This window comes from Arachis stenosperma, chromosome 9 (genome assembly GCF_014773155.1).
Source record: "Arachis stenosperma cultivar V10309 chromosome 9, arast.V10309.gnm1.PFL2, whole genome shotgun sequence".
Taxonomy (NCBI): Eukaryota; Viridiplantae; Streptophyta; class Magnoliopsida; order Fabales; family Fabaceae; genus Arachis; species Arachis stenosperma.
In genome coordinates this window covers 121,883,995-121,903,696 of record NC_080385.1, presented here as the reverse complement: position 1 = coordinate 121,903,696, position 19,702 = coordinate 121,883,995, and the positions used below count along the sequence as shown (strand labels likewise).

Here is a 19,702-nt window from a genome sequence, read left to right as displayed (position 1 = left end):
TTATGAAGGATGGATGTGAGTGGTGGAGAGAAAGATGGGATTTGATAGGTGAAGGGTTTTTGGGGAATAGGTGTTGTGATGATTGGTGAATGGGTGAAGAAGAGAGAGAGTGGTGGGGTTGGTGGGGATCCTGTGGGGTCCACAGATCCTGAGGTGTCAAGGAAAAGTCATCCCTGCACCAAATGGCATGTAAAAATGCGTTTTGAGCCAATTCTGGCATTAAACGCCGGGCTGGTGCCCATTTCTGGCGTTTAACGCCAAGTTCTTGCCCTTTTCTGGCGTTTAACGCCAGTCTGGTGCCCCTTTCTGGCGTTAAACGCCCAGAATGGTGCCAGACTGGGCGTTAAACGCCCAACAGCTAGCCTTACTGGCGTTTAAACGCCAGCACGCTCTCCTCCAGGGTGTGCTATTTTTCTTTCTGCTTTTCATTCTGTTTTTGCTTTTTCAATTGATTTTGTGACTTCTCATGATCATCAACCTACAAAATAAAATAAAATAACAAAGGAAAATATATAAAATATAACATTGGGTTGCCTCCCAACAAGCGCTTCTTTAATGTCAGTAGCTTGACAGAGGGCTCTCATGGAGCCTCACAGATGCTCAGAGCAATGTTGGAACCTCCCAACACCAAACTTAGAGTTTGAGTGTGGGGGTTCAATACCAAACTTAGAAGTTGGTTGTGGCCTCCCAACACCAAACTTAGAGTTTGACTGTGTGGGCTCTGTTTGGCTCTGTTTTGAGAGGAGCTCTTCATGCTTCCTCTCCATGGTGACAGAAGGATATCCTTGAGCCTTAAACATAAGGGATTCTTCATTCACTTGAATGATCAGTTCACCTCCATCAACATCAATCACAGCCTTTGCTGTGGCTAGGAAGGGTCTGCCAAGGATGATAGATTCATCCATGCACTTCCCAGTCTCTAGGACTATGAAATCAGCAGGGATGTAATGGTCTTCAATCTTTACCAAAACATCCTCTACAAGTCCATAAGCTTGTTTTCTTGAATTGTCTGCCATCTCTAGTGAGATTCTTGCAGCTTGCACCTCAAAGATCCCTAGCTTCTCCATTACAGAGAGAGGCATGAGGTTTACACTTGACCCTAAGTCACACAGAGCCTTCTTGAAGGTCAATGTGCCTATGGTACAAGGTATGGAGAACTTCCCAGGGTCCTGCCTCTTTTGAGGTAATTTCTGCCTAGACAAGTCATCTAGTTCTTTGGTGAGCAAAGGGGGTTCATCCTTCCAAGTCTCATTTCCAAATAACTTGTCATTTAGCTTCATGATTGCTCCAAGGTATTTAGCAACTTGCTCTTCAGTGACATACTCATCCTCTTCAGAGGAGGAATACTCATCAGAGCTCATGAAAGGCAGAAGTAAGTCCAATGGAATCTCTATGGTCTCATTTTGAGCCTCAGATTCCCATGGTTCCTCATTAGGGAACTCATTGGAGGCTAGTGCACGCCCATTGAGGTCTTCCTCAGTGGCGTTCACTGCCTCTCCTTCCTCTCCAAATTCGGCCATGTTGATGGCCTTGCACTCTCCTTTTGGATTTTCTTCTGTATTGCTTGGGAGAGTACTAGGAGGGAGTTCAGTAATTTTCTTGCTCAGCTGTCCCACTTGTGCCTCTAAATTTCTAATGGAGGACCTTGTTTCAGTCATGAAACTTTGAGTGGTTTTGATTAGATCAGAGACCATGGTTGCTAAGTCAGAGTGGTTCTGCTTAGAATTCTCTGTCTGTTGCTGAGAAGATGATGGAAAAGGCTTGCTATTGCCAAACCTGTTTCTTCCACCATTATTATTGTTGAAACCTTGTTGAGGTCTCTGTTGATCCTTCCATGAAAGATTTGGATGATTCCTCCATGAAGGATTATAGGTGTTTCCATAGGGTTCTCCCATGTAATTCACCTCTTCCATTGAAGGGTTCTCAGGATCATAAGCTTCTTCTTCAGATGAAGCTTCCTTAGTACTACCTGGTGCATTTTGCATTCCAGACAGACTTTGAGAAATCATATTGACTTGTTGAGTCAATATTTTATTCTGAGCCAATATGGCATTCAGAGTATCAATCTCAAGAACTCCTTTCTTCTGATTAGTCCCATTGTTCACAGGATTCCTTTCAGAAGTGTACATGAATTGGTTATTTGCAACCATTTCAATTAGCTCTTGAGCTTCTGTAGGCGTCTTCTTCAGATGAAGAGATCCTCCAGCAGAGCTATCCAAAGACATCTTGGATAGTTCAGAGAGACCATCATAGAAAATACCTATGATGCTCCATTCAGAAAGCATGTCAGAAGGACATTTTCTGATCAATTGTTTGTATCTTTCCCAAGCTTCATAGAGGGATTCTCCATCCTTCTGTCTGAAGGTTTGGACTTCCACTCTAAGCTTACTCAATTTTTGAGGTGGAAAGAACTTTGCCAAGAAGGCATTGACTAGCTTTTCCCAAGAGTTCAGGCTTTCTTTAGGTTGTGAGTCCAACCATGTCCTAGCTCTGTCTCTTACAGCAAAAGGGAATAGCATAAGTCTGTAGACCTCAGGGTTAACCCCATTAGTCTTGACAGTGTCACAGATTTGCAAGAATTCAGCTAAGAACTGATGAGGATCTTCCAATGGAAGTCCATGGAACTTGCAATTCTGTTGCATTAGAGAAACTAATTGAGGCTTAAGCTCAAAGTTGTTTGCTCCAATGGCAGGGATAGCGATGCTTCTCCCATAGAAGTCGGGAGTAGGTGCAGTAAAGTCACCCAGCACCTTCCTTGCATTATTTGCATTGTTGTTGTTTTCGGCTGCCATGTCTTCTTCTTTGAAGATTTCTGTTAGGTCATCTACAGAGAGTTGTGCCTTAGCTTCTCTTAGCTTTCGCTTCAAGGTCCTTTCAGGTTCAGGGTCAGCTTCAACAAGAATGCTTTTGTCTTTGTTCCTGCTCATATGAAAGAGAAGAGAACAAGAAAATGTGGAATCCTCTATGTCACAGTATAGAGATTCCTTGAGGTGTCAGAGAAGAAGAAAAATAGAAGGAAGAAGGAGAAGAATTCGAACTTAGTCAGATAGAGTTCGAATTGTGCATTGAGGAGGAGTGGTGCTCCATAAATAGAAGGATGTGAGAAGAGAGGAGGAAATTTTTTCGAAAATTAATTAAAAAGATTTTAAAAGCATTTTGAAAAACTTTAATTTGATTTTCGAAAATCAAGAGTGAGAAAGAGATCAAGTAATTTTTGAAAAAGATTTTGAAATTAGAAATAAAAAAGATATGATTGAAAACTGTTTTGAAAAAGATGTGATTAAAAAGATATGATTGAGAAGATATGATTTGAAAACAATTTTAAAAAGATTTGATTTTAAAAATTAATAACTTGGCTATCAAGAAAAGATATGATTCAAACATTAAACCTTTCTCAACAGAAAAGGCAGCATACTTGAAATGTTGAATCAAATCATTAATTGATAGCAAGTATCTTTGAAAAAGGAAAGAAATTGATTTTGAAAACATTTGATTGAAAAGATATGATTTGAAAAAAGATTTGATTTTGAAAAACTTTGAAAACTTGAAAAAAAAATTGATTTGAAAACAAAATCCTCCCCCTTGTGCCATCCTGGCGTTAAACGCCCAGAATGGTGCACATTCTGGCGTTTAACGCCCAATGCACTACCTTTTTGGGCGTTAAACGCCCAACCAGGCACCCTGGCTGGCGTTTAAACGCCAGTCTGTCCTTCTTCACTGGGCATTTTGAACGCCCAGCTTTTTCTGTGTAATTCCTCTGCTGCATGTTCTGAATCTTCAGTTCCTTGTACTATTGACTTGAAAATAGAACCAAGATCAAATAAACAATGCATGCAAGACACCAAACTTAAAATTAGACACTAGACTCAAACAAGAAACATAAAATATTTTTGGTTTTTATGATTTTGAAATTTTTTTTGGATTTTTCGAAAATTATATGGAAATAGAAAATAAAGGTTTCAGAATTCTTAATTTGGATTCCAGGAATCATTGCAATGCTAGTCTAAGACTCCGGTCCAGGAATTAGACATGGCTTCACAGCCAGCCAAGCCTTAGCAGATCATTGCTCCAATAGCAAGATTGATAGAGATCAATAAGCTCTTGTGATGATCAGTTGAAACCTCGGTCCAATAAGATTAGACATGGCTTCTCAGCCAGTCAGATTTCAACAGGTCATCATGAAACTCTAGAACTCATTCTTAAGAATTCTGAAAAATACCTAATCTAAGCAACAAGATGAACCGTCAGTTGTCCATACACGAAACAATCCCCGGCAACGGCGCCAAAAACTTGGTGCGCGAAATTGTGAACAATACTTTTCACAACTCTCATAATCCCCGGTAATGAATCCCAAAAACTTGGTGTTCAATACCATGGCATAAACACAACTTCGCACAACTAACCAGCAAGTGCACTGGGTCGTCCAAGTAATAAACCTTACGCGAGTAAGGGTCGATCCCACGGAGATTGTTGGTATGAAGCAAGCTATGGTCATCTTGTAAATCTTAGTCAGGCAAACTCAAATGGATATGGTGATATACGAATAAAACATAAAGATAAAGATAGAGATACTTATGTAATTCATTGGTGGGAATTTCAGATAAGCGCATGAAGATGCTGTGTCCCTTCCGTCTCTCTGCTTTCCTACTGTCTTCATCCAATCCTTCTTACTCCTTTCCATGGCAAGCTTATGCAAGGGTTTCACCGTTGTCAGTGGCTACCTCCCATCCTCTCAGTGGAAATGTTCAACGCACCCTGTCACGGCACGGCTATCCATCTGTCGGTTCTCGATCAGGCCGGAATAGAATCCAGTGATTCTTTTGCGTCTGTCACTAACGCCCCGCCTTCAGGAGTTTGAAGCACGTCACAGTCATTCAATCATTGAATCCTACTCAGAATACCACAGACAAGGTTAGACCTTCCGGATTCTCTTGAATGCCGCCATCAGTTCTAGCCTATACCACGAAGACTCTGATCTCACGGAATGGCTGGCTCGGTTGTCAGGCGAGCGCTCGGTTGTCAGGCGATCAACCATGCATCGTGTATCAGGAATCCAAGAGATATTCACCCAATCTAAGGTAGAATGGAGGTGGTTGTCAGTCACACGTTCATAGGTGAGAATGATGATGAGTGTCACGGATCATCACATTCATCAAGTTGAAGAACAAGTGTATCTTAGAACAAGAACAAGCGGAATTGAATAGAAGAACAATAGTAATTGCATTAATACTCGAGGTACAGCAGAGCTCCACACCTTAATCTATGGTGTGTAGAAACTTCACCGTTGAAAATACATAAGAACAAAAGTGATCATTGGCTTCGGTCCCAGAGAGGGAACCAGAAAAACCAAGATGAAAATACAATAGTAAAAGGTCCTACTTATAGAGAACTAGTAGCCTAGGGTTTACAGAGATGAGTAAATGACATAAAAATCCACTTCTCAGGATCATAAGCTTCTTCTTCAGATGAAGCTTCCTTAGTACTACCTGGTGCATTTTGCATTCCAGACAGACTTTGAGAAATCATATTGACTTGTTGAGTCAATATTTTATTCTGAGCCAATATGGCATTCAGAGTATCAATCTCAAGAACTCCTTTCTTCTGATTAGTCCCATTGTTCACAGGATTCCTTTTAGAAGTGTACATGAATTGGTTATTTGCAACCATTTCAATTAGCTCTTGAGCTTCTGTAGGCGTCTTCTTCAGATGAAGAGATCCTCCAGCAGAGCTATCCAAAGACATCTTGGATAGTTCAGAGAGACCATCATAGAAAATACCTATGATGCTCCATTCAGAAAGCATGTCAGAAGGACATTTTCTGATCAATTGTTTGTATCTTTCCCAAGCTTCATAGAGGGATTCTCCATCCTTCTGTCTGAAGGTTTGGACTTCCACTCTAAGCTTACTCAATTTTTGAGGTGGAAAGAACTTTGCCAAGAAGGCATTGACTAGCTTTTCCCAAGAGTTCAGGCTTTTTAGGTTGTGAGTCCAACCATGTCCTAGCTCTGTCTCTTACAGCAAAAGGGAATAGCATAAGTCTGTAGACCTCAGGGTTAACCCCATTAGTCTTGACAGTGTCACAGATTTGCAAGAATTCAGCTAAGAACTGATGAGGATCTTCCAATGGAAGTCCATGGAACTTGCAATTCTGTTGCATTAGAGAAACTAATTGAGGCTTAAGCTCAAAGTTGTTTGCTCCAATGGCAGGGATAGCGATGCTTCTCCCATAGAAGTCGGGAGTAGGTGCAGTAAAGTCACCCAGCACCTTCCTTGCATTATTTGCATTGTTGTTGTTTTCGGCTGCCATGTCTTCTTCTTTGAAGATTTCTGTTAGGTCATCTACAGAGAGTTGTGCCTTAGCTTCTCTTAGCTTTCGCTTCAAGGTCCTTTCAGGTTCAGGGTCAGCTTCAACAAGAATGCTTTTGTCTTTGTTCCTGCTCATATGAAAGAGAAGAGAACAAGAAAATGTGAAATCCTCTATGTCACAGTATAGAGATTCCTTGAGGTGTCAGAGAAGAAGAAAAATAGAAGGAAGAAGGAGAAGAATTCGAACTTAGTCAGATAGAGTTCGAATTGTGCATTGAGGAGGAGTGGTGCTCCATAAATAGAAGGATGTGAGAAGAGAGGAGGAAATTTTTTCGAAAATTAATTAAAAAGATTTTAAAAGCATTTTGAAAAACTTTAATTTGATTTTCGAAAATCAAGAGTGAGAAAGAGATCAAGTAATTTTTGAAAAAGATTTTGAAATTAGAAATAAAAAAGATATGATTGAAAACTGTTTTGAAAAAGATGTGATTAAAAAGATATGATTGAGAAGATATGATTTGAAAACAATTTTAAAAAGATTTGATTTTAAAAAATAACTTGGCTATCAAGAAAAGATATGATTCAAACATTAAACCTTTCTCAACAGAAAAGGCAGCATACTTGAAATGTTGAATCAAATCATTAATTGATAGCAAGTATCTTTGAAAAAGGAAAGAAATTGATTTTGAAAACATTTGATTGAAAAGATATGATTTGAAAAAAGATTTGATTTTGAAAAACTTTGAAAACTTGAAAAAAAAAATTGATTTGAAAACAAAATCCTCCCCCTTGTGCCATCCTGGCGTTAAACGCCCAGAATGGTGCACATTCTGGCGTTTAACGCCCAATGCACTACCTTTTTGGGCGTTAAACGCCCAACCAGGCACCCTGGCTGGCGTTTAAACGCCAGTCTGTCCTTCTTCACTGGGCGTTTTGAACGCCCAGCTTTTTCTGTGTAATTCCTCTGCTGCATGTTCTGAATCTTCAGTTCCTTGTACTATTGACTTGAAAATAGAACCAAGATCAAATAAACAATGCATGCAAGACACCAAACTTAAAATTAGACACTAGACTCAAACAAGAAACATAAAATATTTTTGGTTTTTATGATTTTGAAATTTTTTTTGGATTTTTCGAAAATTATATGGAAATAGAAAATAAAGGTTTCAGAATTCTTAATTTGGATTCCAGGAATCATTGCAATGCTAGTCTAAGACTCCGGTCCAGGAATTAGACATGGCTTCACAGCCAGCCAAGCCTTAGCAGATCATTGCTCCAATAGCAAGATTGATAGAGATCAATAAGCTCTTGTGATGATCAGTTGAAACCTCGGTCCAATAAGATTAGACATGGCTTCTCAGCCAGTCAGATTTCAACAGGTCATCATGAAACTCTAGAACTCATTCTTAAGAATTCTGAAAAATACCTAATCTAAGCAACAAGATGAACCGTCAGTTGTCCATACACGAAACAATCCCCGGCAACGGCGCCAAAAACTTGGTGCGCGAAATTGTGAACAATACTTTTCACAACTCTCATAATCCCCGGTAATGAATCCCAAAAACTTGGTGTTCAATACCATGGCATAAACACAACTTCGCACAACTAACCAGCAAGTGCACTGGGTCGTCCAAGTAATAAACCTTACGCGAGTAAGGGTCGATCCCACGGAGATTGTTGGTATGAAGCAAGCTATGGTCATCTTGTAAATCTTAGTCAGGCAAACTCAAATGGATATGGTGATATACGAATAAAACATAAAGATAAAGATAGAGATACTTATGTAATTCATTGGTGGGAATTTCAGATAAGCGCATGAAGATGCTGTGTCCCTTCCGTCTCTCTGCTTTCCTACTGTCTTCATCCAATCCTTCTTACTCCTTTCCATGGCAAGCTTATGCAAGGGTTTCACCGTTGTCAGTGGCTACCTCCCATCCTCTCAGTGGAAATGTTCAACGCACCCTGTCACGGCATGGCTATCCATCTGTCGGTTCTCGATCAGGCCGGAATAGAATCCAGTGATTCTTTTGCGTCTGTCACTAACGCCCCGCCTTCAGGAGTTTGAAGCACGTCACAGTCATTCAATCATTGAATCCTACTCAGAATACCACAGACAAGGTTAGACCTTCCGGATTCTCTTGAATGCCGCCATCAGTTCTAGCCTATACCACGAAGACTCTGATCTCACGGAATGGCTGGCTCGGTTGTCAGGCGAGCGCTCGGTTGTCAGGCGATCAACCATGCATCGTGTATCAGGAATCCAAGAGATATTCACCCAATCTAAGGTAGAATGGAGGTGGTTGTCAGTCACACGTTCATAGGTGAGAATGATGATGAGTGTCACGGATCATCACATTCATCAAGTTGAAGAACAAGTGATATCTTAGAACAAGAACAAGCGGAATTGAATAGAAGAACAATAGTAATTGCATTAATACTCGAGGTACAGCAGAGCTCCACACCTTAATCTATGGTGTGTAGAAACTTCACCGTTGAAAATACATAAGAACAAAAGTGATCATTGGCTTCGGTCCCAGAGAGGGAACCAGAAAAACCAAGATGAAAATACAATAGTAAAAGGTCCTACTTATAGAGAACTAGTAGCCTAGGGTTTACAGAGATGAGTAAATGACATAAAAATCCACTTCCGGGCCCACTTGGTGTGTGCTTGGGCTGAGTATTGAAGCATTTTCGTGTTGAGACTCTTCTTGGAGTTAAACGCCAGCTTTTGTGCCAGTTTGGGCGTTTAACTCCCATTTTGGTGCCAGTTCCGGCGTTTAACGCTGGAAATTCTGAAGGTGACTTTGAACGCCGGTTTGGGCCATCAAATCTTGGGCAAAGTATGAACTATCATATATTGCTGGAAAGCCCAGGATGTCTACTTTCTAACGCCGTTGAGAGCGCGCCAATTGGGCTTCTGTAGCTCCAGAAAATCCACTTCGAGTGCAGGGAGGTCAGAATCCAACAGCATCTGCAGTCTTTTTCAGTCTCTGAATAAGATTTTTGCTCAGGTCCCTCAATTTCAGCCAGAAAATACCTGAAATCACAGAAAAACACACAAACTCATAGTAAAGTCCAGAAAAGTGAATTTTAACTAAAAACTAATAAAAATATACTAAAAACTAAACCAAATATACTAAAAACATACTAAAAACAATGCCAAAAAGCGTACAAATTATCCGCTCATCAATTACTTACTTCTGTAAACCTTAGTAGCTAGTTTAGTATAAATAGAACTTTTTACTAGTTTATTAGATGTCTTGGACTATCTAGTTCTTTTGACCATTCGGTCTTTCATGGGGGCTGGCCATTCTGCCATGCCTGGACCTTCATCACTTATGTATTTTCAACGGTGGAACTTTTGCACACCATAGATTAAGGGTGTGGAGCTCTGCTGTACCTCAAGTTTCAATGCAATTACTATTTTCTATTCAATTCGACTTATTCCTATTCTAAGATATTCGTTGCACTTCAACATGATGAATGTGATGATCCGTGACACTCATCATCATTCTCACCTATGAACGCGTGACTGACAATCACTTCCGTTCTACCTTAGATCGGGCACATATCTCTTGGATTCCTTAATCAGAATCTTCGTGGTATAAGCTAGAATTGATGGCAGCATTCATGGGAATCTGGAAAGTCTAACCTTGTCTGTGGTATTCCGAGTATGATTCCGGGATTGAATGACTGTGACGAGCTTCAAACCCACGATTGCTGGGCGTGATGACAAACGCAAAAGAATCAAGGGATTCTATTCCAACATGATCGAGAACCGACAGATGATTAGCCGTGCTATGACAGAGCATTTGGACCATTTTCACTGAGAGGATGGGATGTAGCCATTGACAACGGTGATGCACTACATATAGCTTGCCATAGAAAGGAGTGACAAAGATTGGATAAAAGCAGTAGGAAAGCAGAGATTCAGAAGGAACACAGCATCTCCATGCACCTATCTGAAATTCTCACCATTGAATTATATGAATAACTATTTTCTATTAATTTATTATTATTATTCGAAAAACCAATAATCTCTTAAATTAGTTAAATCCGCCTGACTGGGATTCACAAGATGACCATAGCTTGCTTCATACCGACAATCTCTGTGGGATCGACCCTTACTCATGTAAGGTATTACTTGGACGACCCAGTACACTTGCTGGTTAGTTGTGCGGAGTTGTGACAAAGTGTGATTCATGTTTAAGAGCACCAAGTCTTTGGAGCCATTGTTGATGATCACAATTTCGTCCACCAAGTTTTTGGCGCCGTTGCCGGGGATTGTTCGAGTTTGGACAACTGACGGTTCATCTTGTTGCTCAGATTAGGTAATTTTCTTTTTATTTTCTTTTCAAAAAAGTTTTCAAAAATCTTTCAAAAAATTTCTTTATTTTCATTTTTCTAAAGAATATTTTCGAAAAAAATAATAAAAATACAAAAAAAAATAATAAAATCATAAAAATACAAAATATTTTGTGATTCTTGTTTGAGTCTAGTGTCAATTTTTAAGTTTGGTGTCAATTGCATGCTTTAAAATTTTTCTTGCATTTTTCGAAAAATTTATGCATTCATAGTGTTCTTCATGATCTTCAAGTTGTTCTTAGTAATCTTCTTGTTTGATCTTGGTGTTTTCTTGTTTTGTGTTTTTTTGTTGTTTTTCATGTGCATTTTTGCATTCATAGTGTCCATGCATTAAAGATTTCTAATTTTGGTGTCTTGCATGTTTTCTTTGCATAAAAAATTTTTCAAAAATATGTTCTTGATGTTCATCATGATCTTCAAAGTGTTCTTGGTGTTCATCTTGACATTTATAGTGTTCTTGCATACATCTTGTGTTTTGATCCAAAATTTTTATGTTTTAGGTCATATTTGTGTTTTTCTCTCTCATAATTAAAAATTCAAAAATAAAAAAATATCTTTTCCTTAATTTTCTCATAATTTTCGAAAATTTGAGTTGACTTAGTCAAAAATTTTGAAAAAATTAGTTGTTTCTTACAAGTCAAGTCAAATTTTCAATTTTAAAAATCCTATCTTTTCAAAACTTTTTCAAAAATCAAATCTTTTTCATTTTTATCTTATGATTTTCGAAAATTTAAAAAATATTTTTCAAAAATCTTTTTCTTAATTTTATCTTTATTTTCGAAAATTATGCTAACAATTAATGTGATTGGTTCAAAAATTTGAAGTTGTTAATTTCTTGTAAGAAAGGTTCAATCTTTAAATTCTAGAATCTTATCTTTTAGTTTCTTGTTAGTTAAGTAATTAATTTTAATTTTAAAAATTAAATCTATCTTATCTTATCTTTTATATCATATCTTTTTCAAAATTTTATCTTTTTCAAAAATTTGATTTTAAATATCTTTTCTAACTTCTTATCTTCTTATCTTTTCAAAATTTGATTTTCAAATCTTTTTCAACTAACTATTTGACTTTTTGTTTGTTTTTTATCTTTTTCAAAACCACCTAACAACTTTTCTCTCTCTAATTTTTGAAAATACCTCCCTCTTTTTCAAAAATTCTTTTCTTAATTAATTAATTGTTTTAAATTTTAATTTTAATTTTATTTCTTATCTTTATTTTTTGAAAAACATTTAACTCCTTTTTAAAAATTTATTTTCGAAAATTTCTCTCTCTCTCATCTTCTTCTATTTATTTATTTATTTACTAACACTTCTCTTCACCTCTCTTCATCTCAAATCACTGCCCCTACCTTTACCCTTTATTCAGACTATTCATTCTTCTTCACTCTTATTCCCTTTCTTCTTCTACTAACAATAAGGAATCTCTTTATTGTGACATAGAGGATTCCCGTTCTTTTTCTGCTCTCTTCTCTTTCATATGAGCAGGAACAAGGAAAAAAGCACTCTTGTTGAAGCTGATCCTGAACTTGAAAGGACTCTGAAGAGGAAACTAAGAGAAGCTAAATTACAACAATCCAGAGGCAACCTTTCTAAAATTTTCGAACAAGAGAAGGAGATGGCAGCCGAACCCAACAACAATAATGCAAGGAGGATGCTTAGTGATTTTACTAAACCCACGTCCAAGTTTGATGGAAGAAGCATCTCAATTCCTGCCATTGGAACAAATAATTTTGAGCTGAAATCTCAATTAGTTGCTCTAATGCAACAGAACTGCAAGTTTCATGGACTTCCATCTGAAGATCCTTACCAGTTTTTAATTGAGTTCTTGCAGATTTGTGAGACTGTTAAGACGAATGGAGTAGATCCTGAAGTCTACAGGCTCATGCTTTTCCCTTTTGCTGTAAGAGACAAAGCTAGAACATGGTTGGACTCATAACCTAAAGATAGCCTGGACTCCTGGGATAAGCTGGTCACGGCCTTCTTGGATAAATTCTTTCCTCCTCAAAAGCTGAGCAAGCTTAGAGTAGATGTTCAGACCTTCAAGCAAAAAGATGGTGAATCCTTCTATGAAGCTTGGAAAAGATACAAGCAGATGACCAAAAAGTGTCCTTCTGACATGTTTTCAGAGTGGACCATATTAGATATATTCTATTATGGTATATCTGAGTTTTCCAAGATGTCATTGGACCACTCTGCAGGTGGATCCATTCACTTAAAGAAAACGCATGCAGAAGCTCAGGAACTTATTGACATGGTTGTAAATAACCAATTCATGTATACTTCTGAGAGGAATTCCGTGAATAATGTGACGCCTCAGAGGAAGGGAGTTCTTGAAATTGATGCTCTGAATGCCATATTGGCTCAGAATAAAGTGTTGACTCAGCAAGTCAACATGATTTCTCAAAGTCTGAATGGATGGCAAAATGCATCCAACAGTACTAAAGAGGCATCTTCTGAAGAAGAAGCTTATGATCCTGAAAACCCTGCAATGGCAGAGGTAAATTACATGGGTGAACCTTATGGAAACACCTATAATTCATCATGGAGAAATCATCCGAATTTCTCATGGAAGGATCAACAAAAGCCTCAACAGGGCTTTAATAATGGTGGAAGAAATAGGCTTAGCAATATCAAGCCTTATCCATCATCTTCTCAGCAACAGACAGAGAATTATGAACAGAATACCTCTAACTTAGCAAACTTAATCTCTGATCTGTCTAAGGCCACTTTAAGCTTCATGAATGAAACAAGGTCCTCCATCAGAAATCTGGAGGCACAAGTGGGCCAGTTGAGTAAGAAAATCACTGAAACCCCTCCTAGTACTCTCCCAAGCAATACTGAAGAAAATCCAAAAAGAGAGTGCAAGGCCATTGATATAATTAATATGGCCGAACCTAGAGAGGAAGGAGAGGACGTGAATCCCAATGAGGAAGACCTCATGGGACATCTCTCAAGCAAGAAGGAGTTCCCTATTGAGGATCCAAAGGAATCTGAGGCTCATATAGAGACCATAGAGATTCCATTAAATCTCCTTCTGCCATTCATGAGCTCTGAAGATTATTCTTCCTCTGAAGAGGATGAAGATGTAACTGGAGAGTAAGTTGCTCAATATCTAAGAGCCATCATGAAGCTGAATGCCAAGTTATTTGGTAATGAGACTTGGGAAGGTGAACCTCCCTTGCTCATTAGTGAACTTGATATATGGGTTCAGCAAACTTTACCTCAAAAGAAACAAGATCCTTGGAAATTATTAATACCCTGTACCATAGGCACCATGACCTTTGAAAAAGCTCTGTGTGACCTAGGGTCAAGCATAAATCTTATGCCACTCTCTGTAATGGAGAAGCTGGGGATCATTGAGGTACAACCTACCTTATTCTCATTACAATTGGCAGACAAGTCAGTAAGACAAGCTTATGGATTAGTAGAGGACGTGTTAGTAAAGGTTAAAGGCCTTTACATCCCTGCTGACTTCATAATCTTAGATATTAGGAAGGAAGAGGATGGATGCATCCTCCTTGGAAGACCTTTCCTAGCCACAGCAGGAGCTGTGATTGATGTTAACAGAGGAGAATTAGTCCTTCAATTGAATGGGGACTACCTTATGTTTAAGGTACACGGCCATCCCTCTGTAACAAGGGAGAGTAAGCATGCAGAGCTTCTCTCAGTACAGAGTCAAACAGAGCTCCCACAGTCAAACTCTAAGTTTGGTGTTGGGAGGCCACAACCAAACTTTAAGTTTGGTGTTGAATCCCCACAACCAAACTCTAAGTTTGGTGTTGGGACTATACAACATTGACTTGATCACCCGTGTGGCTCCATGGGAGCCACTGTCAAGCTATTGACATTAAAGAAGCGCTTATTGGGAGGCAACCCAATTTTTATTTATCTAATTTTATTTTATTTTCATTGTTCTTTTATGTTTTATTAGGTTCATGATCATGTAGAGTCACGAAAAAACATTAAAATTAAAAATAGAATCAAAAATAGCAGAAGAAAAATCGCACCCTGGAGGAAGGACCTACTGGCGTTTAAACGCCAGTAAGGAGCATCTGGCTGGCGTTCAACGCCAGAACATAGCATGGAGATGGTGCTGAACGCCAGAAACAAGCATGGAACTGGCGTTCAATGCCAGAAACATGCTGCAGTTGGGCGTTGAATGCCCAGAACATTGGTGCACGAAATTGCAATCACACTTTTGCAACCCCGCACAACTAACCAGCAAGTGCACTGGGTCATCCAAGTAATACCTTACGTGAGTAAGGGTCGATCCCACGGAGATTGTCGGCTTGAAGCAAGCTATGGTTATCTTGTAAATCTTAGTCAGGATATCAGAAACTACCAGGATTGATTGTGAAAAGCAAAAGAACATGAAATAAGTACTTGTTATGCAGTGATGGAGAATAGGTTGAGGTTTTGGAGATGCTCCATCTTCTGAATCTCTGCTTTCCTACTGTCTTCTTCATCAAACACGCAAGGCTCCTTCCATGGCAAGCTGTATGTAGGGTTTCACCGTTGTCAGTGGCTACCTCCCATCCTCTCAGTGGAAATGTTCAACGCACCCTGTCACGGCACGGCTATCCATTTGTCGGTCCTCAATCAGGCCGGAATAGAATCCAATGATTCTTTTGCGTCTGTCACTAACGCCCCGCCCTCAGGAGTTTAAAGTTCGTCACAGTCATTCAATCATTGAATCCTACTCAGAATACCACAGACAAGGTTTAGACCTTCCGGATTCTCTTGAATGCCGCCATCAGTTCTAGCTTATACCACGAAGATTCTGGTTAAAGAATCCAAGAGATATCTACTTGATTCTAAGATAGAACGGAGGTGGTTGTCAGGCACACGTTCATAGTTGAGAATGATGATGAGTGTCACGGATCATCACATTCATCCGGGTTAAGAGCAAGTAATATCTTAGAATGGAAGCAAGCATGATTGAATGAAAAACAGTAGTAATTGCATTAATCCATCAAGACACAGCAGAGCTCCTCACCCCCAACCATGGGGTTTAGAGACACATGCCGTGGAAGGTACACAAAGAAACGTGTAAAGTGTCATGAGGTCCAGATACAATGTCAAAAGATCCTATTAATAGTGAACTAGTAACCTAAGGTTTACAGAAATGAGTAAATGACAGAAAAATCCACTTCCGGGCCCACTTGATGTGTGCTTGGGCTGAGCATTGAAGCTTTCATGTGTAGAGACCTTTTCTGGAGTTAAACGCCAGCTTTCATGCCAGTTTGGGCGTTTAACTCCAAGTTTTATGCCAGTTCCAGCGTTAAACGCTGGAAGTTCTGAGGCTGATTTGCAACGCCGGTTTGGGCCATCAAATCTCGGGCAAAGTATGGACTATTATACATTGCTGGAAAGCCCAGGATGTCTACTTTCCAATGCCGTTGAGAGCGCGCCAATTGGGCTTTTGTAGCTCCAGAAAATCCACTTCGAGTGCAGGGAGGTCAGAATCCAACAGCATCTGCAGTCCTTTTCAGTCTCTGAATCAGATTTTTGCTCAGGTCCCTCAATTTCAGTCAGAAAATACCTAAAATCACAGAAAAACACACAAACTCATAGTAAAGTCCAGAAAAGTGAATTTTAACTAAAAACTAATAAAAATATACTAAAACTAACTAGATCATACTAAAAATATACTAAAAAACAATGCCAAAAAGCGTACAAATTATCCGCTCATCAAACATGCATCACCTCGGCGTTTAAATGCCAGAATTGCATGCAAAGGCATTGTACATGCCTAATTGGTACATGGATGTAAATTCTTGACACCTCAGGATCTGTGGATCCCACAGGATCATCTCAGGATCTGTGGACCTCACAGGATCCCCACCTACCTCACCCTCTTTCTCTCCATTCACGGTTATCCCTTCTGTTTTTCACCACTCACATCCATCCATCTCTTCCCCACCCAAACCCACCCTACATAGCCGAATACACATCTCTTTCCCTCTCCTCCATATCTTCTTCTTCTTCTTCTTCTTCTTCTATTTTTCTTCTTTTGCTCGAGGGCGAGCAACATTCTAAGTTTGGTGTGGTAAAAGCATAGCTTTTTGCTTTTTCATAACCATTGATGGCACCTAAGGCCAGAGAAACCTCAAAAAAAAAAAAAACAAAAAAAAAGAAGAAGAAAAAGAGAAGACAATTGCTTCTATCTCTGAGTCATGGGAGATGGAGAGATTCATCTCAAGGTTCTATTGCTCAATGGTAGAACATTTGACTGCAAATCAAGAGATCCCTGAGATACCTCAAGGGATACATTTTCCTCCACACAATTATTGGGAGCAACTAAAGGATAGGAGCACCAAAATCACTAGGGATCATGCAACAGAAGCAAGGAAGAGACATAGAGAAGCTCAAAGAGCACCATTGGTTCTTTAAGAGGAGGATGCCACCCTCACTACGGTGGACTCATTCCTTAATCTCCTTGCTCTTATTTTTCTATTTTTTTTATTTTTATGCTTCATGTGTGTTCATATTTTGTGTCTCTACCTCATGATCATTAGTATTGAGTAACTATGTCTTAAAGCTATAAATAATTCCATGAATCCTTCACCTTTCTTAAATGAAACATGTTTTTAATACAAAAGAACAAGAAGTACATAAATTTCGAAAATTGTCCTTGAATTTAGTTTAATTATATTGATGTGGTGACAATACTTTTTGTTTTCTGAATGAATGCTTAAACAGTGCATATTTTTGATCTTGTTGTTTATGAATGTTAAAATTATTGGCTCTTGAAAGAATGATGAAAAAGAGAAATGTTATTGATGATCTGAAAAATCATAAAATTGATTCTTGAAGCAAGAAAAAGCAGTGAATAGAAAAAGCTTGCGAAAAAAAAGAGTGGCGAAAACAAATAGAAAGAAAAAGAAAAAGCAAGCAGAAAAAGCCAATAGCCCTTAAAACCAAAAGGCAAGGGTGAAAAGGATCCAAGGCTTTGAGCATCAGTGGATAGGAGGGCCCAAGGAAGTAAATCCTAGCCTAAGCGGCTAAATCAAGCTGTCCCTAACCATGTGCTTGTGGCATGCAGGTCCAAGTGAAAAGCTTGAGACTGAGTGGTTAAAGTTGTAATCCAAAGCAAAAAGAGTGTGCTTAAGAGCTCTGGACACCTCTAACTAGGGACTCTAGCAAAGCTGAGTCACAATCTAAAAAGGTTCACCCAGTCATGTGTCTGTGGCATTTATGTATCCGGTGGTAATACTGGAAAACAAAATGCTTAGGGCCACGGCCAAGACTCATAAAAGTAGCTGTGTTCAAGAATCAACAAACTTAACTAGGAGAATCAATAACACTATCTGAAATTCTAAGTTCCTATAGAAGCCAATCATTCTAAACTTCAAAGGAAAAAGTGAGATGCCAAAACTGTTCAGAAGCAAAAAGCTACATGTCCCGCTCATCTAATTAGAATTAATATTCATTGATATTTTGGGATTTATAGTATATTCTCTTCTTTTTATCCTAATTGATCTTTAGTTGCTTGGGGACAAGCAACAATTTAAGTTTGGTATTGTGATGAGCGGATAATTTATACGCTTTTTGGCATTGTTTTTAGGTAGTTTTTAGTATGATCTAGTTACTTTTAGGGATGTTTTCATTAGTTTTTATGCTAAATTCATATTTCTGGACTTTACTATGAGTTTGTGTGTTTTTCTGTGATTTCAGGTATTTTCTGGATGAAATTGAGGGACCTGAGCAAAACTCTGATAGGAGGCTAACAAAGGACTGCTGATGCTGTTGGAATCTGACCTCCCTGCACTCAAAATGGATTTTCTGGAGCTACACTCTCAACGGTGTTAGAAAGTAGACATCCAGAGCTTTTCAGCAATATATAATAGTCCATACTTTGTTCGAGATTAGATGACGTAAACTGGCGCTCAACGCCAGTTCCATGCTGCATTATGGAGTCAAACACCAGAAACACGTCACGAACCAGAGTTGAACGCCCAAAACACGTTACAACTTGGCGTTCAACTCCAAGAGAAGCCTCAGCTCGTGGATAGATCAAGCTCAGCCCAAGCATACACCAAGTGGGCCCCGGAAGTGAATTTATGCATCAATTACTTACTTCTATAAACCCTAGTAGCTAGTTTAGTATAAATAGAACTTTTTACTAGTTTATTAGATGTCTTGGACTATCTAGTTATTTTGACCATTCGGTCTTTCATGGGGGCTGGCCATTCGGCTATGCATGGACCTTCATCACTTATGTATTTTCAACGGTGGAGTTTCTGCACACCATAAATTAAAGGTGTGGAGCTCTGCTGTACCTCAAGTTTCAATGCAATTACTATTTTCTATTCAATTCGACTTATTCCTATTCTAAGATATTCGTTGCACTTCAACATGATGAATGTGATGATCCATGACACTCATCATTATTCTCACTTATGAACGCATGACTGACAACCACTTCCGTTCTACCTTAGATCGGGCGCATATCTCTTGGATTCCTTAATCAGAATCTTCGTGGTATAAGCTAGAATTGATGGCGGCATTCATAGGAATCCGGAAAGTCTAACCTTGTCTGTGGTATTCTGAGTAGGATTCTGGGATTGAATGACTGTGACGAGCTTCAAACTTGCGATTGCTGAGCATGATGACAAACGCAAAAGAATCAAGGGATTCTATTCCAACATGATCGAGAACCGACAGATGATTAGCCGTGCTGTGACAGAGCATTTGGACCATTTTCACTGAGAGGATGGGATGTAGCCATTGACAACGGTGATGCCCTACATACAGCTTGCCATAGAAAGGAGTGACAAAGATTGGATAAAAGCAGTAGGAAAGCAGAGATTCAGAAGGAACACAGCATCTCCATGCACCTATTTGAAATTCCCACCATTGAATTATATGAGTAACTATTTTCTATTAATTTATTATTATTATTCGAAAAACCAATAATCTCTTAAATTAGTTAAATCCGCCTGACTGGGATTCACAAGATGACCATAGCTTGCTTCATACCAACAATCTCTGTGGGATCGACCCCTTACTCACGTAAGGTATTACTTGGA

At 39.0% G+C, this 19,702-nt stretch overlaps 3 non-coding genes across 3 annotated transcripts; 2 read left to right on the top strand and 1 right to left on the bottom strand.

Annotated features, from left to right (window-relative positions):
• The first annotated feature begins 2,279 nt into the window (after positions 1 to 2,279).
• LOC130953891 (small nucleolar RNA R71) lies at positions 2,280 to 2,387 on the top strand. Its single transcript, XR_009076052.1, has one exon. It is a non-coding gene; the product is annotated as a small nucleolar RNA R71 (small nucleolar RNA).
• Positions 2,388 to 5,796: 3,409 nt separating this feature from the next.
• On the top strand, positions 5,797 to 5,904 carry LOC130953890 (small nucleolar RNA R71). Its single transcript, XR_009076051.1, has one exon. It is a non-coding gene; the product is annotated as a small nucleolar RNA R71 (small nucleolar RNA).
• A 6,780-nt stretch (positions 5,905 to 12,684) lies between these two features.
• LOC130953503 (small nucleolar RNA R71) lies at positions 12,685 to 12,788 on the bottom strand. The gene has a single exon (XR_009075673.1). It is a non-coding gene; the product is annotated as a small nucleolar RNA R71 (small nucleolar RNA).
• Positions 12,789 to 19,702: the final 6,914 nt, after the last annotated feature.